This window comes from Chiloscyllium plagiosum, unplaced genomic scaffold, assembly GCF_037043375.1.
Source record: "Chiloscyllium plagiosum isolate Xiang-an unplaced genomic scaffold, Cpla_swu_hap1 HiC_scaffold_37, whole genome shotgun sequence".
Classification (NCBI taxonomy): domain Eukaryota; kingdom Metazoa; phylum Chordata; class Chondrichthyes; order Orectolobiformes; family Hemiscylliidae; genus Chiloscyllium; species Chiloscyllium plagiosum.
This window is the reverse complement of record NW_028270175.1, coordinates 4,155,367-4,176,240: the sequence shown is the minus strand read 5'-3', so window position 1 is coordinate 4,176,240 and position 20,874 is coordinate 4,155,367. Positions and strand designations below refer to the sequence as shown.

Here is a 20,874-nt window from a genome sequence, read left to right as displayed (position 1 = left end):
TTATTGTAATTGAAACTAACTTTTGCATTACTATGTTCACTTAATTGCTTGGAAAGTTAAGATTAAATGATTTCTTATTGAAGTAACAGATCATTTAGATTTTGTTTCGTTGCAAAATAAGTTCAATCTAAATAAGTGCAATGTAATGACAGCCGAGTGTTTTGAGGTGGTCTCTAATTCACTCTTTGCAACATCAAATTTGAAGTCTTAGAAAAGTCCAGGAAATCTACTGAAATGTTTTTAATGTTTAAAGATTCATAAAGAGTTCACCAGCATTTATACACTGTAGAATTTTGTTTACATATTTAAGTATACATTCATTGAGCATTGTTTTGGAACCAGGAATTAGAGTGGGGGAATGAAGTTGAGATACAGATTGGCTATAATCTAACTGAATGATGGGACAGACTTCCAAAGCTGAATGACCTACTCTTGTTTCTGTTCCCGTGTACACCTCTGTGAATCATCATCATCTAACTTTTTAACTTCACCTTGGAAAAGAATCCCAACTTTGTTACTCTCAAAACATAACTGAAACCCCTCCAAAACAAAACCTTTTTCTAATCAACTTGCACAGACGTGTTATTTACACACCTCTTGAATTGATGGGACTTGAACTGGGACCTCCTGGCTCCAAGGTAAGGATAGTACCACCACACCACAAGAGCCCCTGAATTCCCTGAAGTCTGCTGCACCAGCTCCAGTTTTTCCCCCTCCTCCTTATTCTGAATGTAATTTGGGCAAGTACTTATCATGATAAGAATCTGTTATCTCTTCCAAAGTGGTTGGCTGCTATTTGTAGTTGAGCCTTGAGCAAGAGCATTTGGCAAGTAATTGGATAATGGAGAGCATCACACGCAAGATGAAATTAATCCTTGCTAATGCCCATTTCCGACAGAGATTGATGGCCAATTTATGCCTTCCAATTGAGGGACATAAGAAATGCAAACAATAAATTTGTTCTCAAATCTAACTGTCAAATGGACCAAAAATAAGAGAAGCAAAACCTTATGTTGACTCTGTGGTCAGTAGATATTACTATTACCCTGAATATCCCAGATTCATAGAATCCCTACAGTGTGGAAGCAGGCCTTTAAGCTGATTGAGTCCCCACTAACCCTCCAAACAGTTGCCTTATCTGGGAGTGGGATAAACCTGCATTTCTGATGGCTAATCCACCTAATCAACACATCCCTGGGCACTTTGGGCAATTTAGCATGTCCGATCCACCTAACCTGCACACCTTTGGGCTGTGGGAAGAAACCAAAGCACCTGGAGGAAACCCATACAGGCAATAGGAGAATGTGCAAACTCCACCCAGACAGTCGCTGAAGGCGGAATCAAATCCGGGTCTCAGGCTGTGTGTGGCTAAATGACTGAGTTACTGTGCCACCCATGTGTTAATCCTTTTTGCACCTTTTAAGACTAGTGTATTTCTTGGACTTTGGCTGCTCAAGCAGTGAACTGCACGATTTTCAAGTTGTTGGTACACATTTTCAAACCTCTGTCAATGGTCATGTTTTTGTACAACTTCAGTTAGTTGAACTTTGATTTTAATAAAGGTTTATATTACTTTATTATCATTTGGGAATTTGGATTTTTCAGTAAGATAATTGGGTTTTTAGTTTGAGTTCTGAATAGCTTGAGTACTTGTTGTTCTAAGAGGTCAGAAAGTCATTTTTGAAGGGTGAGCTAAAGACAATTTCTAAGAAAGCGTGTGACTTAAATGACTAGCTGCTGCCTTGGGAGCTAATGGAAGTTTATTTACTAAGTTAAGATTTTAGCCACCAGAAACTACATATTCAGAGGCTACAATCGGGTTTCAGTCAGGAAGAAAAGATTCAAACCAACAGAAGGGCAGTTTACTTCTAACCAGTCAAATCTGGGACGGAGGCTTAAACCATTTTAGCAATTCAAATAGGGTTTTTGTTTAAGTTCAGTTCAGAAAACTCAGTAACTTGGTAAGGGTCCATATATCTTGAGGAGAAACAGTAATGGAGAGCTTCATATCTGATGAATGTGTAGAACACCTAAAGGGAAATACTTACTTTATTGTCATTTGAATAAGAAATTAAAGACTTAAACTGGAGTGATGCTTTACTGGGGGAGAGAATATTGCTGGGAAAAATGTTAAATGTTTAATGTTTGATTTTGCTGTTTAATATGAGATATTTTCAAATTCTCTTAGTTTCTTTTTCTTCTGTGTAATAAACTGCGGTACTTTAGTTAAAAGTACATTGGTGGCCTTGTATGACTATGTCCTGACTGTCTACCATGGTAACCAAATTGCAGAAATAAAACTTATGGTCTGTCAACTAAGTTTCACTCCAGGATCGAGCTGTTCAGTATTCCCATCAGCTGGGATTATAACAGGATGTAATAGTTTTATTCCATGGCACAAAAAACTGAGCTTACGTTTCACCCCTTACTTTTGATCACAGTTTATCCACATACACTGCCTTAATTTTTCCCACTGAAGAAGAAAGAATTAGTATTTAAATGAAATTGAGGAATCCAAATTGAATTCTTGAGAAGAATTCTAATCTGTTTTGCTCAATAATTGAACTGAATTTATTTTCTTTGTGCAAAACATTTCTTGTCCCACTTCTCAATGCCTAAGTCCTCCACCTGATTTGATTCCAAATTGCCATAATTGTTCTGATTTTCAAAATGTGAAGTGGAATAAAATATTTAGTAAAACGTGATCTAAATGGACTTCAGTAAGGCATTTGACAAGATTCTTCATGGTTAGCAAGGTTAGGTCACATCGAATACAGGGAGAATTAGCCTTTTGGATACAGAACTGGCTCGAAGGTAGAAGATGGAGGATTGCTTTTCAGACTGGAGGCCTGTGACCAGTGGTGTGCCATAAGGATTGGTGTTGGGTCCACTGCTTTTCGTCATTCATGTACATGATTTGGACGTCAGCATAGGAGGTATGGTTAGTAAATTTACAGATGACACCAAAATAGGAGGTGTAGTGAACAGTGAAGAAGGTTACCTCCGAGTACAATGGGACTTTGATCTGATGGGCCAGTGGGTTGAGGAGTGGCAGACGGTGGGCAGCATGGTGGCACAGTGGTTAACACTGCTGCCTCACAGCACCAGAGACAGCGCCAGGTTCAATTCCTGCCTCGGGCAACTGTCTGTGTGGAGTTTGCAGATTCTCCCCATGTCTGCGTGGGTTTCCTCCTACAGTCTAAAGATGTGCAGGTTAGGTGAATTGACCATGCTAAATTGCTAATAGTGTTAGGTGAAGGGGTAATTGTAGGGGTAAGGGTCTGGGTTGGTTGCTCTTCGGAGGGTCGGTGTGGACTTGTTGGGCCGAAGGGCTTATTTCCACACTGTAAGTAATCTAATCTAAGTAATCTAAACTAATTTAATTAAATGCGAGGTGCTGCATTTTGGAAAGGCAAATCAGGGCAGGTCTTGTACACTTAATGGTAAGGTCCTGAGGAGTATTGCTGAACAAAGAGACCTTGGAGTGCAGGTTCATAGCTCCTTTGAAAGTGGAGTTGCAGGTGGATAGGATAGTGAAGGTGTTTGGTTTGCATTCTTTTATTGGTTAGTGCATTGAGTTTAGGAGTTGGGAGGTCATGTTGTGGCTGTACAGGACATTGCTTCGGCCATTTTTGGAATAGTGGGTTTGTTTCTAGTCTCCCTGCTGTAGGAAGGATGTTGTGAAATTTGAAAGGGTTCAGAAAAGATTTACAAAGATGTTGCCAGGGTTGGAGGGTTTGAGCTATAGAGAGGCTGAATAGGCTGAGGCCATTTTCCCTGGAGCATTGGAGGCTGAGGGGTGACCTTAGAGGTTTATAAAATCATCATGAAGGGTATGGATAAGGTAAATAGACAAGGTCTTTTCCCCGGGTTGGAGGAGACCAAAACTAGAAAGCGTAGGATTAGAGTGGGAGGGGAAAAGACTTAAAAGGGACCTAAGGAGCAACTTTTTCACTCAGTGTAGTGCATGTATGGAATGAGCTGCCAGAGGAAGTGGTGGAGACTGGTCCTATAACAACATTGAAAACGCATCTGGATGGATACGTGAATAGGAAGGGATATAGGCCAAATGCTGGTAAATGGGACTAGATTTATCAAGTATATCTGGCATGGACAAGTTGGACCGAAGGATCTATTTCCATGCTATACATCTCTCATTGTTAGTCAAATACTTTTTCTCACTTTATTTAGTTTATCATTTACCTATCGGTGCAGTTTTTATTTAGGTTTTGTGTTTATATACAAATGTTAGAGTATGTCAGTGTAGTTGTTATTTTGGATCACTGATCTCTCTGTTCATAATGGCAAACTAAATGTACTTTCCAGGAGAGAGAATCTGGTTTCTGAAACGTCTAGGCAATGTAGATAAATTGTCAAGAGTGTAGTGCTGGAAAAGCACGTCAGGTAAGGCTGTGCTTTTCCAGCATCACACTCTCAACTCTGACCTCCAGCATCTGTAGTCCTCACTTTCTTCAAAGTAGATCTGTTGCTGTTTTTTGACAAATGAACAGCCATCATATCAACTAAGTGTCTACAGTTTCAGAATATAGAAGAACGTAGTAAATGTTCATCCTTTAATAGTACAATCAGCAGTTTGTCCTGATGTCTAGTTTCTGATAAAAACCCTTCAATTTAAGAAACTGTTAATTCTACAGATCTTCATAAAACATCATAATAATTTTGAATTTTCCTTCCAAAATGTTATTTTGAAGCATCCAGTTGTCGTAAACTCCTTGACATTTTTAATTGTATTTACTAAAAAGTAAACCCAGAGAACTGCAGACATTGGAAATCAGAAATAAGATCAGAAATTGCTAGGATAATTCAGCACACCTGGCAGCATCTGTGGAGAGAAAACAGAATTAATATTTTGGGTGCAGTGACCCTTCTCCAAACTTCATTGTGCACACATCAGTGAGCATCACTGTTTCAACCATTATGATGCAGAGAAGGATACTTACAAAACAGCTAAGGGCAGTACCCAAAGGAGTTCCTGTAGTGATTTCCTCAGGTTGACAACCACAAACACCTTTCTTTGTACTAGGTGTGATTTCAGTCAATGAAGAAATTACATTTGTTTCCCTATGATTTCAGTATTTCCAGGGCTCATACTTGGTTAAGTGCTGCCCTGTTGTCCAGAGTTGTCACCCTTGCAACATCTCTTGAATTTAGCTATCCTGGATAAGTGTGGGCAAATGGGACTAGATGAGGTTGGGATATCTGGTCGGCATGGACAAGTTGGACTGAAGAGTCTGTTTCAGCAATTCAGCTCTTTGAACATCCTCCACTCTTTGAAACATAGATGATCTTCTACTTCCACGTTATTTCCCTGCATTATCCCCATAAACCTGTATGTCTCTATTATATAGAAATCGATTGATTTCTGTCTCAAACATACTCCTTTTAAATTCAAGTCAAGTAGCCATCATCTCGACCATAGGACGGCTTTCTCATATAGAGATGGTGATGTTTTAACCTGAGGGTCACCACACCTAAGGTGAGGGGAGAAGTTGAGAAGGAGAGTCCTTTTATGGTAAACTCAGCCATGCGAGGATTGAACCCACGCTATTGCTGTCACACTGTTTTGCAAACCAAACTTCCAGCCAACTGAGCTAAACCAACATTGCGAAGATACTAAACCACTGAGTGTGCACTTTACTCTGAGGCAAACAATTCCAAGGATTCATCAGCCTCTGAGTGAATAAATTCCTGGTCTCAGTGCTAATTGGCCTCCCCCTTATTCTAAGATGGTGTCTCTTGATAATAGACAGTGGCAGCTGGGGCAGCAACCCTTCTGCATCTATCCTGCCAAGCTCTGTAAGAATTCATATGTTTGAATGAGATCACCATGTCTGCAGCAAACTTGTAATGAGGTTTTCATTGGAGTGGCTCTGCTTAAAATTATTGCTCCTCTCGCTTCCAATTCCGATGAGAGTGAGTAAGGTAAACTCATCATAGCCCAAAGGACATTGGGGCTGCTCCCTATTACAGAGAGATGACTGGTGGTGAGTTTAACCTGAGGGTCCCATGCCATGAGGTGAAGTTGAGAAGGCAGGTCCATCATGGTAACCTCAACCACCTAAGACATCACACTGCATCAAAACCAGCCATCCAAACAACTGGGCTAACCGACCCACCCCATCTCTGACAAGTGTATCACTAACCTGAAATGTTAATTTTAGTTTTCTCTGGCACGTTGGATGATCTGATGTGTTTTATTATTTGTATTGTGAGTGAATGTTGGAAGTGAAATGTCAAACATGCATCCTGCTATATGTTTGGAATTTATGTTCAAATAAAAACATTGATTTTTCAAATGTCACCTTGATTTTTATCTGAAAAGAACTGTCCTCTGGAGGAAATCTTCCAAATTCTTTATATTTTGTGGAAATCTGTTAAAATGTGCTGAGTTGCTTGGTTCACTTTTCTTTAGCAAAACTGAATTGATGGACAACTTGTGACTTTTTTCAAGTCAAAGGTGACAAGGGGAACTGTAATAAGAACAAGAGATTCTAGAGTTGATCCATGATCTCCACTGAGTGAGTTGACTTTGTAGGTAAAAAGAGTTAATGGTAGTTGCATTATCACTAGGATGGGGGATTTCGAGATGAGAAGGCACATTTTTAATGTCCGAGTACAGAGGTTTAAAAAAGACATGAGGCAAATATTTTACATAGGGTGGTTTTTGTGTGTAATGAACTTCCTGAGGAAGTGGTGGATGTGGGTACAATTACAATGTTTTAAAAGAGCTTTGGATAAATACATGAATAGGAAAGGTTCAGAGAGATGTAGGCCAGGAGCTAGGTGGGTCTAGTTTAGTTTGGAATTATCTTTGGTAGGGACTCGTTAGACCAAAAGGGCCTGTTTCCATGCGGTATGACTTTTTGACTAAAAAAGTCTATTATGAAAAATGTTTGAAGGTCTGGCTACAATGCACATGTCTCCATGTTAATTGCTATCCAAAGTTCACAGTGTAGGTTCATGCTTAGACTAAGAACTTCCGTATTTTTGGGGGTGGATGAGTGGGAATGGTTGGGGTGGTGAAAGAAATAGTAGAACAACATGTATTACATAGTGCAAGTCAGTGGATTTGTCAAAGAAGTTCACTATGAAAGCCAGTGGGAGGAAAAGCCTTGTATTATTCTTGGAGTGATGGTTACCAACATTTGAAATGCTGGTATTCTATGTAGAAACCTTTTACATTTTTTTCAGCAAAATGTTTTTAAAAAATATTTTATTAGTAAGACAATGCCGTAAAAACCATGCTCACCTTTCATCTGCAATATACAGACATGATCTGCTTGCCTTTGAACTGTTTATTTAAACTGGGTCATGGTATTTTTTTTTTAAAAAGCTGCTTTTAAATTGACAAAAACCAAAACATTTTGTCACAGTGTAGGTGTGGAATTTAACTCTGCTTTTGTCATATGCTGCTTATTAATTTGTAAAGAATTGAGGGCAAGGATATTCCTTTCTATTTAGGAGGGCACATTCTCCAGTTTTCCATTGAGGTGTGCAATATTAATCACCTGATTTAAAAAAAAATATACTTTGGAGCATTGGCATATGTACAAGTTCTGGTCAATTCTGTGAAGTTTTAAAAATATGGTCAGAAAATCATTTTGAGCAGGGATCTACGTGTATCAATTCCAAGGAGAAACCAGTCTGCAACAGTGTGTCTAGGAGAAATCCATTAGTTGCTGGATAAATTGTTTATTCTGTTGGATTTATTAAAGATAGAGTAAACATATTAAGATAATTAGACAAGTTTTTACTTCAGAACAGAAAGTTCAAATTAGATCAGAAGAATCAGAACTTCAGTTCAGATGGAGAATAGTTTCTCCTAGCAAGGAATCTAAAGTTTTCCCAGTTAAGGGGAATCAGTTATCTCTGCAGAAGTGGTTACTATTCTGACATTTCCAAGCAGAGAGAGTTTGGATAGAAATTTCAAGTTGTTAAAGCTGAGAAACTATAGGTCACGAGAACGGAATGGTTCAAGGCTATGGGGAGAAAGCTGGATCAGATAACTGAGTTCTATGACCTCCCGTGGTCACATTGAAAGGTGGGGCAGGTTCAAATGGCCAGTTGTGCTTCTATTTTCTGTTTCTATGTTCATGCTAACAGACTTGGAAAGAAATTGTAAAACATAAGGTCTCAATAGCTCAAAGGGAAGAAACTGATAAGTGACAGTTAAATAAAGATTTTAAAAGCGGAGATTGGAGTGTGATGGTATTTTGGGATTGAGCTTCTTATAACCGTTTTGTGAAGCAGTTTGAAAGTTTGTTTTGATATGTTAAAACATTTCTAATTGTCTTTTTTATGTATGTAACTTTATATTGTGTAACAAACCTTTTGTTAAATGACATCTGCATTCACATGAAAATGTGCATGATTTTAATTTTCTGAAGTTGTTAAGCACATGATCTGTCAAGCCAGGTTTCATTCTGGAATCTGACTTAGTCAGGTGTTACCATCAGCTGGAATCATGCAGCATGTAAGGCCATCAAATGATGCGGCTGACAAGATGTTATAAACCCAAAAAAGTGCAGTATTTTAAAGATTAAAGTAACTTTAATGAAATGAAGAGAATATTCAACACTTTCTTTTGACAAAGTGTGCACTGCCATCTAGTTTTGAATGCATTAGAGGAATGTTTAGCATAACTTTGTATTTGAGTATACAAAACACTCTTGCTTAATTTGTACCTGAGATCTTCACAACTTCAGTATGTAGAGTCATTGCTGCTACTGTTCAGTGAAATGTTATTTCATTCACTTTACGGAAAAATGCGATGTTGCTCCAGAGAGTTTTCAGAATTATCAGATTTCACATTGTCAGTTTGTTTTCTAGATGCAATTTGCTTCCATTTTAATCTTAAAATAAGGTGAAAACATGAGAAATGTCTGGAACAAAATGTAAATTTGTTGGTGACCCAATAACTGTGATGCTACAGAGTAGGAGAAAAACTGGTTAACTATAATGGCATAGATTTTACTTCTGTGAAAGAAAACCAAACATTTGTTAGGAGGGCTCAGAGTTCAGCTTTCTGATAAAGGCTCAGCTCAAATATTTGCTTTGATAAAGAGTTGATTACTAACTCACATTATTCTTTTTAAATACAGTCAGTAAACTGGTTCAACAATATTGCATTTAATCTGGAGTTCGTTCTGTAGTCAGTTAACTGGTAAGGACTTTTACAAAAAGACCTTATTCTTTGAGGACAAGTAGGCAAAAATTGGACAGTATTACCATCTATATTTGTTAACATGCGTGTCTTATGGCTAGTGAAGACAAGGTCAGTTATGTTGGTGTTGTCTTCAAGGTTTGATGGCAAAACTAAACCTTAAGGGAGGATTCTGTGATCTCACATTTCCAACAGTATTCTGGACTCAATGACAATGGTGATAGTGAGTCAGAGCTGAAAATGTGTTGCTGGAAAAGCGCAGCAGGTCAGGCAGCATCCAAGGAACAGGAGAATCGACGTTTCGGGCATAAGCCCTTCTTCAGGAAGAAGGGCTTATGCCCGAAACGTCGATTCTCCTGTTCCTTGGATGCTGCCTGACCTGCTGCGCTTTTCCAGCAACACATTTTCAGCTCTGATCTCCAGCATCTGCAGCCCTCACTTTCTCTCTGATAGGGAGTCAGGGCTATAGTATTGGAGCATCAGCTGGATTCTGTGCTGTGAATGCAGTGTCATGATCGCTTCTTTATCAATGCCCACACCTGAATATTAACTATTAAGGAGTTAATGTCAAGTAGAAGAATCCCAATTCCCATTATTTTGTATTCTGATTTGGTAATCGGTTTGTATTTTGGGCTCTAATATCTATTTTGGTGCCACTCGGTATTGTTGAAAACATTGCCAATAAAATGGGATTTTGTGACACAGTGGTAGTGCCCCTACCCTGGACCAGAAGGTCTGAACTCAAGTCCCACCTGCTATTTGTCCCAATGGGTTGGTTTAAAAAATACTTTAAATTGGCAGGACAGTACTTGAGCATCTGTAAATGCCTGTCTTTGTATATATTATTTAATTCTTTAGAATTATTAAAATGTTCCTTGCATGACAAATTAATAATGAGCCCCAAACAGTGCCTTGTTCCAGGACTGATATTTGCTAGATGTCCGGCTGTGTTGCATATTTAGTTTTACTGTGCTTCAGTGCTTTGGTCTAAGTAGGGTCATGTCTAAGATATCTATTATTAGTCAGGAATGCCCTCCCTCACATTGGCATTCATTTGTATTGAGGCTGATTGCAGATGGTCATGAGAATTTGGGTTTTGGGTGAGAATTTGCTGATGGTTAACAAGCCCCATCTTAACTTTTACAGCCTCCCTCCCAGAGAGAACATTGGTTGGCGTGATGGCAGATTGTTGACATGAGCTTGCACTCTCTTCCCATCTCTCTCACTGATCTATCCCAGTGGTCGCTCCTGTTGAAAGATATTGACATTGTGTTTGAAGATTAAGTACCATGCTGGTGGTGATTGGATGCCTGCTGTTTGATAACAACAGAGCACAAGAGCTTCATGCAAGCTTTGAGATTGTCTTTTGTCTTTGAAGTATTTCTTTTAGCCCCCTTGTGTACATGCGTTCCTTGGTAAAGCTCTGGGTAGAGCACCAGTTTGGGCAGCCATGAGTTGAACATTCAAGCAACCCATCCTATCTATATCTCTCGTGAAATTATCGTGGCCCTAATATTTGATATGTCTGTGTTCTGGAGAATCCACATGGTTGTCCTTTTGTCCTTCCATTGATTAATTCCTGATGAAGCTCTTTTGCCCGAAATGTCGATTTTCCAGCTTCTCTGATGCTGCTTGCTTAGCCTATGCTTTTCCAGCAGCACTCTAATCTTGACTCTCAGAAATTAATGTCAATAAGTTGCTCAAATGTTGTTCTTGGAAAAACATGGGGAGAGCTACAGTCCAATAGACTGAACTTGAGTTGGGTCTGATGTCAGGATTCTCAAACTGGAGTCCAACATGTTGGATTTTGAGGTGTCCCTGTTCATCAGTGTCAATTTTTTGGAATAGACAATTTCCAAGATATGGGATTTGAGAGATGTTTTCCAACCCTCCATCTTGAATTTGAATTGAAGGTATTGGATTTATTACTATTGAAGTGGTTTGGTAGAGGACTTATTGTCTTTCTGGTCTTCAAGGTGATGTCTATGTTTTCATGGACTTTGGTAAATGTGAATTACCTGTCATTCTTCTGAGTGAGTACTAACTTAAACGTCATTAATATGCTGTAGTTCTTTTGCAGACACAATTACTGCCTTGGTTACGGTTGAAAAGTTAATCATTGAGTTCAGTTACTACTACAGCAGTGGAGCCAGTCCCAGCATTGCTGTGACAGCTACTGAGAATAGTGTTGGTGTGGTGACATAACCCTATTCGACGGCACTTTTGATGGAGGAGATGTTATGGATCCGTTGCATAGTGTTATTTGAATATTGTAGGAGATGTGATCATTTTTATCTGGTCATCCCCTGCAGTACTTTCCAAAGAGCGATTTGATTCACTGCATTGAAAGCTTGCTCTCGTGCACTTTTCCTGAAGTTGTCCAGGAATGACCAACACTTTGGTCATTGCTACGTTGAATGTTGGAAATGAAAATCCATTCATTTCACTATGCTGTTATAAACAGCGTAGAGTTCAGTCTTTGCTGTGAGTACAACTTTTGGGACTAGCGTATCCACAGTTAGGAAGTGCTACGTATTTATTCTGCTTGATGCTAGCTGTGAAGATTCTACCTTGGTTATCACACCTTATGGAAGATCAAAATTTAGATATTTCCACTTTGAGTAGTAAGCTGCCTTTTGTCTTTTTCTTAGTGCCTATTTGACAACAGTGTGTGCAAATCCTTTATCATCTGATCTGTGCCATCGTTATTGAAGAAATGAAGTCTGGGGTACATTGTCAGAGGCCATTCACCTCTGAATGATGATCTATCCAGCTCCCAGCTTTATCTCGAGCTGTGCAGGTCACAGCTGTTCAAGTAGAACTCAAGAACTTTGCAAGTGTGGTTAGAGTTTCTGTCTCTTATTACTCGTTTGGGTAATGAATTTCTGCAATCCTGCCCTCCAGAAGAGAAATATTTCCACTTCTCCTTGGTTCTCCCAGCGATTCCTTTCAACCTGTGGACCTCCACCTGGGTTTTGTTTGTTCTGCTAAGGTAAAGAGCTTATTCCAATTTATCCTGCATTCGGCCCTTTCTTTACCCACCTCAAGTCAACCCTCAGTCAGTTCAAAGCCAAAGAACTTCAGCTTATCTAATCTTTCCTCATAATTAACATTTTCCAATCCAGATCACATCCTTGTAACAATGACCATGAAATGCTAAGAAGTTTAAATCTTGCCTGAAATCCAATTATCAGCTCTAGGTTGAAATACTTTTTGAAATCCCATTTCAAACAGTGGCAGCTTTTATCACATGGAAACTACAAATCACTATTCTATTTGTGCATTTTCACCTAAATTTTGAATTTGCTCATTAGTACTGCAGTTTGCTTATATTCCTAAGGATTCCTATTATGTCAAAACTTCAAGTATTTATTTTGTAGCCTTTGCAATATTGTGGCAATAAGTCTTATGGTTCGTAGCAGTTCAAGATAATTTTTCATTTGCAAAATTCTACTTAATTCATAAAATATCTGGATGTATATTACTAAACACTGCCTAAATAACTTTAGGGCCATTTTAAAACCAAAATGCCTTCACAGAACTGACCCACATGCATTTACTTCTGTTTTGAAATCCAAATCCAAAAATATAATGCACCTTTCTTCATGATATTCATCTATGCATGCACATAGCAACTTAGCTCTTAACACTTTGAACTATATAACTGCAGGAAGTTATATACTGCACACACCTTTTTATTTGTAACTTTGAATTCTAGTGCTACACATTGCTGCTTTTCGTACTTAAACTCTCCTCTCTCCCCCCCCTTAAATAAGTGAGTGGAGGTTGACTTTTACTTTTTTGTGTGTTCGCACCTTTGTGGGCTGGGCAAGTATTCCCTGTTAAAGAGGATATGTTTTTGGATATTAATATAGAGGCCAGTTCATAGAATTGCAATTGAATTCTGAGTTTAGGTTAAGAGTGATCACTTTCAGCTTGGCTGAGTTGGTATAGCTCTCACCCCCCCAAGTTACGTGCAGTTTTTGAAATTCTGATATAGGCTGAGTGCAGAATTGTCAGAAATGCTGTCGCTCAGAGGAAATGTTAAGCCACTGCCTTGCCTGCACGCTTTAGGTGGAGGTTAAAGCTGCAGGGGAAAATGGTGAGTCAGAGAGGACGAGGTCATTTGGTCTGAAAAGTTTCATCGTTCAAGCTGATCTTGTCTTCTGAGCTGCTTGAGTTGACTTAATACCGCTTTGTTAAAGCTGGCTGTTTGAAATATAAAAATGAATCACTGTGGGATTTTACAGTGTCTCTTTGTAATTACTTTGAGCCTGGGTTCGATGCATGAAATAGCCCAGATTGAGCGCTTGTATGGTTCTCTCTGCTTGTCTCTTTTTCTTGACGTGCTTGATTTACATTTGTTAGGTTTGTCCTGAATGCCCTGCACAGCAGGGGGAGGCAGTCTGCTTTATTTCCAAGTGTCCAGGGTTGAAGAATGAGAGCTTGTGCAGACCTGTGGTGCATTGCCTACCTCTTCACCTCTCCATTTGAGCATATTCCTCTTGCTTTTGGAAGCTGAGACCAGAATGACCCATTATTTGTGAACTGGCAGCTTAAATAACTGGATCAGTACTGTACCTTCTGCCTGCTCTTATTGAACAGATTACCCTCTGTTATTCCCTTCTGAACTCGGACTGAACTGTCACAGATTTGTATAGTGCAGTTCCCTGACATGGCAGGCAGGATGTGAAATTTCTGTCTTTGTTATCTAGACTCTACTTTACTTTATACAAATTTTATTATTTGCTATTTGAAATGTTTTCAAAATATTATTTGGATTAGCTGAGAAGATTCATTTATCTACCTGGAATCATGGCTATTTATGATTCGCTGCATTTCTCTTCAACTTGGCTAAGACCCTGAGGTATGACTATTACTTTTTTTATATATTGCACTGAATTTCAGTTGTCTTGTTAATCTAGCGATGGTCCTGATTTAACCCTGTGAAGTTGTGCTTTTCCACAGTGTTGAATAAAATTGATTTATAGACTGAAACATTCAGGTTTTGTTATGGCATAAGATGAGTAATTCTGCAAGTAGATGGCAGCATACTGTACTCTAAAAAGGTTTTGAAATGTACTATTACAAACTATAAGGAGTGGGTATTCAGTTGTTTTAAATTCTGCTGGTATTTTAAATGACTAATAGTCATTTCTTTATTTGGTACAAAGCTAATTTATTAATGAGTTATGTGAACAAGTTTTTTTTAAAAAAAAGCATAAATGGAAAATCTGACAGCACAAGTTCAACGCTCCATTGTTTTAAAACCAAGCCAAAAAACTTGCTTACAAAATAAAGGTCCTGTTTTAGACTACCGTTTGCATGCTTATTTATGCCTGCATGTGCATGCAACTGATGGAAATTAAAACAGCTCTTTATTCAATGTTCGATTTCTCTGTGGTTAAAGTTGACACTAGATTATCTCCGTTATCGCTGTTTGTTCTTTGTCTTCCCACTTTAATTTGTGGGATGTTTAGTACAATACAACTTATGACAGCTCAAATGCAAGCATACAATACAATGCTTATTGTAGAAACAGAATAAAAACAACTTCTAATGAGAGAATTTTCTCCTGTGCTTGGCTGAGAAAGAGCAACTTCCTGTTTCTTATGAACAGAGCAAATGGACAATTGTGACAGGAAGCTGTCTCATGACAGCTCCAGCTGGCCTGGATGGAGGTCCCTACCACCTCAGGAATCTGCCTGAGCAATGCTGATTGACTTCAGTAAAAGCTGTGGAAAATATTTTGAGAATTTGTTTGATTAAATTTATATTTTTTACTAGCTTTCTGGAATGAAAGGGAAGAAAATGGTATTTTAGAATTTTAACCAGATGATTTGTAGTTTCTCACCCTGACCTTGCTGCACAGCCACTTCCACATCGTTCACACAGGTTGTGTGTGTCAACTTTTAATGAGAAATAATGCTTGTTTTGAAAAAAGAGGAGCTAAAGATAATCCACATTAGTTGCTTTTTTCATTTATATCCTTAAAATTGTTTTCATTTTGAGCTTTCCCATGTCAAACAGTGACATTTTATAGAATAAGGTTTTCTCTATTTGTTGCTCGCCAACAATCAGTGTGGGTCAACACTAATGCTGGGAAGAGTTAAAGATGAGTTGTATTTTTTTCCACAGTGAGCTGTATTTATAAAATGTGTAAAAATCCTTTACACAACATTCTGACTTGAAATTACAGGAGATGTAACAAAATTCAACTTTTCCCCCATACAGCATGTTCCGTTGCAGCAGACTTCAATACTTAATGTTTACAGCATATGCTCCATGTCAGGCTTGCAGCCCCAGGGCAAAATGCTTCAAATTGAAAATTACAGAAACTATAATAGAAGTAAACTTTACCCCCTGCACCATGTTTCATTCTGTGGTGTCTTAAGACTGTTTCAACAGACTTAATGTTCACAGTGTACATTCCTTGTCTGATACACAACATAAGAAATTCTACAGTTTCGGTCTGTGTACTGTGATTGGATGATCTTAGACAGTGACTTCTTCCCATTGTGCTTCTTTGGTGTACACCTCAGCAGAGTCAGAGATGAGTTGAATTAGTGTTGGTAGTTGTGTATTTTATATGGTTATCTGGGTAATTAAAAGTCATGGAAGCTTCTGTTGTGGCCAGCCAGGTCTCATGGGTGATGGTGATCTTTTCTTTGGCCATGGAATCGCAGCCTTCATTACGCTGATAAATTCTAACTTTGCAGTTTTCTTCTGTTATCTTCACCTACACAGCAAAAGGGATGAGAAAAGAATGGGTTGAATATGTTTTTTTTTCCTGACTGGATTGTAACACCCAAGACTAGGTGAGCGGAGGTCAGGTCAGTGGTTACAATTTTGAAATTTTAAATCTGACTTCAATCCACCCACCACAGAGGCAAAGTCATCCTACTGCTAGGTGCAGGTTAGAAATGTAAATGATTCACTAAGACGTGCTAGCCTTTTGCTTTGGCTGGGTTTTCAAAGTGTCAGAAAAGCCAGTAGCTGAAGGGAAGACCAGTACAACTTCAGGGAGATGTTAAGTGATGTTAGCTCACTGCATATAGAGCATGGTGCTTTGCCTTGTCCTCCCGGCTGGGCCAGGCTGAAAGTTGCACCAGCAATCCACACCAACTGGCCTGTGAGTCCCCAAATAGTAAATGAGAGAAGCTGGGGAGAAACAAAAAAGTGAATAAGGTAGGAGATCAAACAAAAAAATTACATCAGTAGAGCTTAATAGAAATGGAGGAAGGACAAAGACAATAAGAACAATAGAAGAGAAAAGCTGAGACACTGTCATGTGAAGGATGCAGCATAAGCAGAAACCACCTTGCCAAATGCGATACGTTTGAAGTTGGAAAGACAGGCACAGTAAATAACTGCTTGAAATTCCTGCCCACACTAATTTCTTAATGATCAAAAATAGCTGAGAAGATAACTTTTCAGTTATTTGAATGGTTTATAGAGATGCACTCATTTTGGCAGCCTTGCTCGCTCTCCCAGTGTTAGGTTGCTGGGGACTTTCATTTGGTCTTTAAAACCTTTCTTCCTGAACAAAGCACTGAGTTCCTGCATGAAAGTCAAAGAAATGAAGTGCCCTGGAAGGATAAGGGATGGGGAGAGAAATTGATTTGAAAGTATCTGTTCGTATTTAGGATTCATGTAGGAGATCAATGATGTATAATGTTGAATTACACCTATTTTAAAATACCTTGTGACAAGCAGCAGTCAGTAAGAAGTCATTGTTTGTGATTGGGCCCTTTTGACTAATGTTATTGAGTGTCTTTGAGTTCAGTGATGCTAAATGTGGGAGTTTTAAAAGCTTATAATGAAGACTGAGGGTGAAAAACATTTGTTAGTAAGGAGTTAGATCAGGAGACAGTGCAGTAGGTTCAAGGAAGAGGAACAGCAAGTAGATCTGTGTATTTAGGAAGAACCGTAACAACAGGGCAGATGTTCCCTTCTCTACCCGCTCTTGGGGCATCTGAGGGTGTGTGCCAATTTAGACACTTTAATGGTGATTTTGGAGATTGCTTGGAGCTTTAACCCACTTTGGTCTAGGGAGACAGTCCAAACTAAGTTTGTAAAGGATTGTCACAAATGATGGGAAGAAGAGATTTTAATTCCATAAATTCCATAAATATTTATCATAAACCCAGAGAGCTGGTTTTCTTTTTCTTTCTCTCCCCCTCTCCCCCTCTCCCCCTCTCCCCCTCTCCCCCTCTTACCCCCCCCCACCACGTCTCTGCTCAGTTTCCTCGCTCAATCCTCCACAATCAACTTGCCATTCTGGAGCAATGATGACATCAAATAATCATCTTATTATTAAATGCTCATGCAAATAACAAAGTATATTTCGCCATCACATTGCATCCAGTTTTAATGGATGCAATCACTTTTTTATTTAATTTCAGGGGAATATATTCAATGTAAAATTCAGATGTGAGAACTTGATTTAAAGGAAGAGGAAACTACAAGTACTGAAATTCTGAAATAGAAGCAGAAAATGCAGGCAGTCAATCAACTGAAAGGGAGAGGCCAGAGTTTTGCATCTAGTTTATCACTGATCTGGTGCAGACTGAACTGTATTTCAAGCATTTCATCTTTCGAATGAAATCTGGATTCTTTGTATGATTGCTTGGAAGTTCTGGTGTTGTAGATATCATGTGCCTGTCATACTCAACGGTTCAAGCTCAGGCCTGGAGGTCGAAAGCGGAGTTCAGTCAAATACAATGGGGATAATGAGTAGCCTAAAGTCATTGTTGAGTTTGATTTAAAGTTAAAACTGTTATAAACAAAAATGCAGCTTGCGAGATTTTACATAAATGTTTGGCTACTTGTTTACCTTCATTGTGTTTTTAATTAACATGGAAACCAAATCTTGGGATATTAACTGAATGAAGACAAGACAAATGGTGAAAAAAATATGCTGGCTTTGAATAGACCAACTACCAATGATCATATTTCAACTGCTCCATAATCTAGGCTGACACTACAGTGTGCTGAGTGAGGCTTTGTGGGGAATTGGCCTCTTTTTGAATGACACTTTAAACTGAGGCCGATTTATTCAAGTGGCAAAGAATATTGTCTATAATCCTTGTAGAACAAGGTCAGCATTTGACAGAGCCAACAGTACAAATAGCCATTTTCTCCTTGTTCTTGTGGGATGGTGTTGTCTTTAAAACTTATTTTTCAAAATTATACTTTTCAATAAAATTTGTAAAAGTGCATTACTTAACAGTTCCAATTTAACATGGCATAAGGTGTAAAACTATTCAATTTCTTGCATTATCATATTGGCACTCTGTAATGAGACAACTAACTTATCACTTGCATTGAAATGTATATTCCATAACAAAGATGGGGTCTGAGGGGTTTTATATGGCTCCTCGTCCCCTGGGAGTACTGTTGTGGATGGTGTCAGATGTTGGTCTTCCCCTGTTAAGTGGCAACCCTTGAATTCAGTTCCTCTACCAGTACATTGCTATGGACCTTGGAGCATACTAGCCTGCAATTAGTCTTCAAGAAACCAGGATATGAACACCAAAGAGATTAATCATATGCTTTGAACCGTTGCTAAGAACTGTGGTGGAGCATTTATTAGATGCAAGTATTTTCTTGAAACAAGTAGGTATTATCCTGTAACATATTTCAAATACCTGTCTATGATATTCTGTTTAAATAGGTTACTATTCATTTCTTCACAGTTTTGAAAATTTACATTATTTTGTTTTTGTTTTTGTTTACAGTAGTTTGTTTTTATTTGTACTGTTTTGTTTGTGTTTTGCATATTCCTGTGACATATACCTTGGAATAACTTGCTGCATTATTAACACTGTATAATTGCCAGTTGTTTCTGTTTTAATATCAAAGATAATGAAGAGGTATTCTGCAGAAGCAAAAAGAGAATCAAGCACAGTTTGATGGACATGGTATGTGCATTGTTTTGTGGTTCGGTGTACAAATGACTTGTGTTGCGACAAATCCTCGTGCATCATTAATGTGATGAACAGGAATACAATAAACATGTCTCCAATCATTTTTATTGACTGAGTGCAGGATATCACATTATCAAACAGCATCAGGTCAATTATGTAATAAACTGGTTAGTTGATAAATCATGTGCTGTTTTATGGTAAACATTGGATATGGTGTTTGGATGTTTGAAAATGCTCATTAATACCAAATCCTTTTTATTTGATCTCTGAAAATCAGGTATGGCTCATGTTAAACTTTAAGTCTATAGATTTTAGAAGTTGTTTTGAAATGTGTCCCATAACAGGAATTATTAGTAGCATGTCATGAAGAATGCCAAAATATTATTTTTTGATATCTTGAAACAGCCAAATATTTTATTTCAGTTGTTATGAGCAGTTGCCTTTCCAATGAGTGAACAGACTTGAATGTTTTGTTCTTGTACCAGATATTAAAACACAATCTTCTTGTCTTTTCAAATGTCTGAGAGTAAAATATTCTGGGACCCATGGGGTGGAATCAGGAAGGGCAAGAAGAATTCTATTTCTCAATGTATCTCGGTAAAGAACAGCTGAAGAAATGACTAATTGTCAACAATCTAATCTTTGCAGGTCCTAATAGAAAACCTGGCAAGAGAATGTTAATGTTGGCATCTTCAAAAACATAAAATTGTTAAACGAAGAATGTGTGATCTTTTTCAAAGCAACATTTGTTAGACTGTAAAAAACAAAGAACTGAAGGTGCTGAAAATCCAAAACAAAAGCAAATTGCTGTAAAAACTCAGGAGGTCTAGCAGCATTTGTGGAGAGAAAGCAGAATCAATGTTTTGGGTTCAGTGACTTGGTCCTTGACCCTAAATGATATCTCTGCAGCATCTGTGGAGAGAAGGCAGAGATAGCATTTTGGGTGAAGTGACCTTACTTCAGAACTTAGTCACTGAACCCAAAACATTAGTTCTGCTTTCCCTCCACAGATGCAATTTCTTGCATTATCATATTGGCACTCTGTAATGAGTGTATATTCCATAACAAAGATGGGGTCTGAGGGGTTTTATATGGCTCCTCGTCAAGTATAGTGCTGAGGGAGTAGTGTACAGTCAGAGGTGCTACCTCTTTGATAAGGAGTTAAAAGGCTGTGTGGGAACTCATGTCTCACAAACCTGATTGAGTTTTCTGAAGAAGTAACAAAGAGGATTGATGAGGGCAGAGCAGTATTTGTGATTAAATGGACTTCAGTAAGACATTTGACAAGGTTCCCATGGTTAGCATGGAATACAGGGAGAACTAGCCATTTGGACACAGAACTGGCTTGAAGGTAGAAGACAGAGGGTGGTGGTGGTGGTGGAGGATGGTTGCTTTTCAGACTGGAGGCCTGTGACCAGTGGAGTGCCACAAGGATTGGTGTTCGCTCCACTGCTTTTCTTCATTTATGCTCACATCCAAATCTTTTATATGAGGTATAGTCAATAAGTTTGCAGATGACACCAAAATTGGAGGTGTAGTGGACAGCGAAGAAGGTTACCACAGATTACAACAGGATCTTGATCAGATGGACCAATGGGCTGAGAAGTGGCAGATGGAGTTTAATTCAGATAAATGCGAGGTGCTGCATTTTGGGAAAGCAAATCTTAGCAGGACTTACACACTTAGTGGTAAGGTCCTAGGGGGTGTTGCTGAACAAAGAGACCTTGGAGTGCAGGTTCACAGCTCCTTGAAAGTGGAGTC

The 20,874-nt window shown here is 38.6% G+C and overlaps 1 protein-coding gene across 8 annotated transcripts in view; it reads left to right on the top strand.

Moving 5' to 3' along the window:
* Nucleotides 1-20,874, top strand: part of mib2 (MIB E3 ubiquitin protein ligase 2) — a 213,711-nt gene that overhangs the window by 38,008 nt on the left and 154,829 nt on the right. For 5 of the 8 annotated variants that reach the window (XM_043676268.2, XM_043676266.2, XM_087980238.1 and 2 more), the window contains exon 2: nt 19,049-19,107. The exons of 1 other annotated variant lie outside the window; for it this stretch is intronic. The gene's annotated coding sequence lies outside the window, so the exon portion shown is untranslated. Of the gene's footprint in view, nt 1-13,516; nt 14,052-19,048; nt 19,108-20,874 lie in introns of those variants that run through there. 2 more of the 8 variants (XM_087980237.1, XM_087980240.1) reach the window with 2 other exon arrangements.